Raw genomic sequence first — 4,210 nt, 5'->3', positions numbered from 1 at the left:
GAAGTAGAAGTAGGGGATCTAACCAGGGCAGAAAAAGGCTCAAAAAAATAAAGACTATTCAGATGCCTACCAATCCCCTTCATCTTGCCATTGGAGAGATCCTGCAGGATGCAGAAATCAGGGTAAAAAATGACTACACAATGCAAATCAAGGGCCAATTTAGAAACAGAAATCAAATTATGATTAAAGTGTGGTACACAAAGAACATTGGTAAGGGTGATATCAGGAGATAGTGACAAAGAACCAGAATGAGTTATAGTAGAGTGTTTACCATTCGGAAGTTGAACAAAATGGGAATTAGGAGGGTAAGCAACAAGCAAATTCAGAAATGTAGAATCAAAACATATATGATTAGTTGCACTAGTGTCCAAAATCCAAGAAAAATTATTATTAGTTGAAAAAGGAGTACAAGAAGGGATACCTGCACAATTGACAGCAGGTGCAGCCACAGTTCGGCTTTTATTCAACAACTCCAAGAGCTCAGAATACTGTTGAGGAGTAAAGACAGGGGCACTCTGAGAATTGAGCAGAGAATCGTCGGATGAGACTGCAAGAGCAGCCGAAGAAGCCTTCTTACGGTTGAACTTGAAGTCAGGTGGGAACCCGATTAAATGGTAACAAGATTCCTTCTTATGCCCTTTCACTTTACAAAAATCACAAGTACCATTGAATTTTTTATGGTTGCCAGAAACGGTAGAAAGCAAATCGATAGGTTCGGAAGCATGAGGTAGAACAGAGGAAAGACTCCGTTGACCTTCTTCTTGGACGATCATGGAATAAGCTCTATTTACCGAAGGTAAAGGCTGCATCAAGAGGATCTGACTACGAACGGCAGCATAGGTCTCATTGAGACCCATCAAGAACTGAAACAATCGTTGTTGATGAAGATGGCTCGAATTTTGCTGGGCGACCTCACAATCACAAGTGAAAAGAGGGACGAGAGCAGTATATTCATCTCAAAGCAATTTCAATTGCGTGAAATAAGATGAAACAGTAGCATCACCTTAAGTGAGATGTGCAATAGATTGATGAAGAAAGAAAATACGGGAACCGTCCACCTTGCTAAAGCGATCCTTGAGATCCGTCCAAACCGCAGCAGAATCAGAAGTAAATACAAGCCCCGCAGATAAATCTGGACTCACTGTGTTTAGAATCCAAGAAAGAACAAAAGCATTGCAGCGATCCCATTAAGTACGAAGAGAGTCCGGATACGTCGAATAGCTGCAATCACCATCAACGAACCCGAGCTTGTTCTTTGCGAGCAAGGCAATTCAAAGCGAACGACTCCAAACAGAATAGTTCTCAACACTGGTCAAACGATGAGAAATAAGAATGGTGCCCGGTGTATCCGACAGATGAAGGAACAAAGGATGATGAAAATCAATATCCGCCATGAGTAAAAAAAACAGCAGAGAATCACGAAGAAAAAGAAACGATAATGAATCGAAAGAGAAAGGAAAAAAAATTAGAATTTGTGCCCTAAACAGATTAGGAACAAAGAGAACAGGAACGAGCCCAAGAAGAAAAAAAATGTGGCCCAACTGCCCAGAGAAAAATTGGCTACCATGATACCATGTTAAAATATATTTTTAAAAAAAATGCTTCTATCTTATTTCATAAGAATACAATTAAATATTTATAGTATCTCAATACTTAACTAATCCAAAACAGAAAAACAAACTATTCTACCAGCTTATAATTCTTTCTACAGACCTCCATTTTTTTTTCTTTTCATCTTTTCTCCCTCATATCCAAAACCCATCCCTTCACCTATATCCACTTCATAGGTTTCGAGTAATCTCTTTCATGATCCGAGTAGTCAAAAAGACGATCCAAGGATGGGTTCAAGAGATCAGAGCTCCATTTTTTGGAGGCAAGAGAGGAGATTTTGTAGGGTTTAAGGAAGATTTGGAAAAAAAAAAAACAAAATGAGAAAGGAAAAGAAAAGATGACGAACTTCAATTTCATGATGAAATCGGGTTGAAGGGGGCAGGTGAGTGATGGTGTCCACAATCTGAGTAGACATACTTTTATTATTTATTTTGATTTACATACTTTTATGATTTATTTTGATTAATTTTAAACATGAATTTTACTTAATTTACAATTGATGGATCTTTTTCTATATAGGTATAATCATTATTTAGTGTGTTAAAAAATGAACGAGTATGCAAATTACGCCAAAAATTTAACATGAAAGCTTGAATTAATGCACAGGATGAAGATTTTAAAATTATTTTATTATTATATCTATTGAAACTTTTTGCATTTTTAAGCCCGACTTTTTATGGTAAGTTTTATTAATTTAAATTATGATTATATTTAAATTATAGAGTAAAGTTCTCATAAATATTTTTTTTAATTATCGAATTAGGCCGATTTTAAAAAAAATTTATAGGATCAGGATGAAAATATGACGCTTCCAACTAAAAGGTTTTCCTTCTGGTAGGGTTATTTTTTTAGGGTTAGGTTTTGATTTTTGTTAGAGTAAGGGTAGGGTTTTATACCTTTTAGTATTTTAAGGTTTAGGGTTTTTTTATATTTTTTAAATTCTTTATATATTCTTTAGACTTTTTATATTTTTTTGAATTGTAAAGTTAGTATTATTTAATTTGATATTTACAACAATCATATTTACATCATTATTCAAATTGTAACATTTAATTCAATTCAAAATCGAAACTCAAACTACTCGATTCGACTAACTCTCTTACTTTGTAATTTTTTTTCGATTTTTCGAATGAACTGAGTTTTGATCATCCATAGCTTACGACAGGTTGAGGTTGATCAATTTTTTTCAAAAAATATTATCTTGGGATGTCTAATGGGTGAGCGGGAAATTGTAGGAGTTGAAAGTGATAGTGAGAAAATGCTCAACGTAGGATGCGTTTTCAATGCACTGTCAAAAAATGAACTAAAAGCCCGTCCAGCTGGACGTATTTTCATGCCATGTCAGCTAAAAACGTGTCCAACTAGACGTGCTTTCAGTGCATTTTTCTGACAGTGCACTGAAAACGCATCCATCTGGGCGTATTTTCAGTGGATATTTTTGACATGTCACTAAAAACAAGCCCTTCGTGGAGTGTTTTTCCTCTACCAAATTCAACGCATGCAAACTTCTCACTTACCTGAGAATATTTTATGAATCAATTGCCACTCACCGCGACTCTATAAAAGGATGACTTTCAACATTGAGTGTCATAAGGCAATTTCGAGCAAGCAAAATTGCAAGAAGAATCGGAAGAAGAGGAAGTTCACAGGGCATTTCATAAGGCATAATTTGGAGCAACCACATAATTGCATCAAGTAAGGATCGATTTTTGATGTTCATATATAATTCAACACTATTTTTTTTGCATAATGTTTTTTTTGTTTCGAACATGTGAAATATGTTATTTCGTTGAAAATGAGTGGATGAATTAATGCTATTATTTATTACGACAGTAAAGTCTGTGACACCGAAATTAGGGTCATTTTTTCATTGGAGAATATATCATAGTTGGCTTTCAACTCGAACATACAATTGCCTGAGTCGCGTGGAAGAATTAGGCTAAAAATCGTCAGATCCAACCAGATGAGAGTATCGCCACTGAAATATAGATTTTATGCTTTGGTCGACCCCGTCAAATATGAAGCTTTCGATATCAGAGGTGCAAGGGGGATGGAGGTGATGATGTAGACGCATATAGCTAATGAATCACCAATACTCGAGTTATATGCGGATTATGCAAACACAGATGTAGACAGTCGGAGGTCGACATTGTTGAATCTAGTGCCCTAAATGTAGTATTTTTGTCTAAGTGCACTTGTAATTTTTTCAAACAGATTGATTAATAAAATTATTCACAAATTAAATTAATGTACTTTGTATTATTATCCTCAAATGGTTTTTACACACAAAGCAAAATAGAAGCAAATGTTGCTCATTGGTTGTCTAAATGTTTAACTAATACTAAGCAATATTACGTGGTCGGATCACAGTACTGAAAGGCAACTTGTATTAGTAGATGAAACTAAACATGTCTTTAGTCTAATAAAAAATGAGCTAACTAATTGAAAGAGTAATATGTCGTCTATCAAGTCCAATTTGGGAGATGTCTTGTCTTGGGCATCGGAACGAATGACTCTCAGAAGATAGAGACATAGATGTGACTGACTGGACTAACAATACATCGGACAGGACCCAAGAAGAATAGATCCTGAATTTGTT

The 4,210-nt window shown here is 35.3% G+C and overlaps 1 long non-coding RNA gene across 1 annotated transcript; it reads left to right on the top strand.

The window, feature by feature from the left end:
* The first annotated feature begins 1,842 nt into the window (after window positions 1–1,842).
* LOC121232279 (uncharacterized) lies at window positions 1,843–3,859 on the top strand. The gene is made up of 2 exons (XR_005930657.1): window positions 1,843–3,306; window positions 3,445–3,859. It is a non-coding gene; the product is annotated as an uncharacterized lncRNA (long non-coding RNA).
* The last annotated feature ends 351 nt before the right edge of the window (window positions 3,860–4,210 follow it).

This window comes from Gossypium hirsutum, chromosome A07 (genome assembly GCF_007990345.1).
Source record: "Gossypium hirsutum isolate 1008001.06 chromosome A07, Gossypium_hirsutum_v2.1, whole genome shotgun sequence".
Taxonomy (NCBI): Eukaryota; Viridiplantae; Streptophyta; class Magnoliopsida; order Malvales; family Malvaceae; genus Gossypium; species Gossypium hirsutum.
The sequence above is the reverse complement of the archived record's forward strand: the minus strand, read 5'-3'. Positions and strand labels throughout refer to the sequence as shown.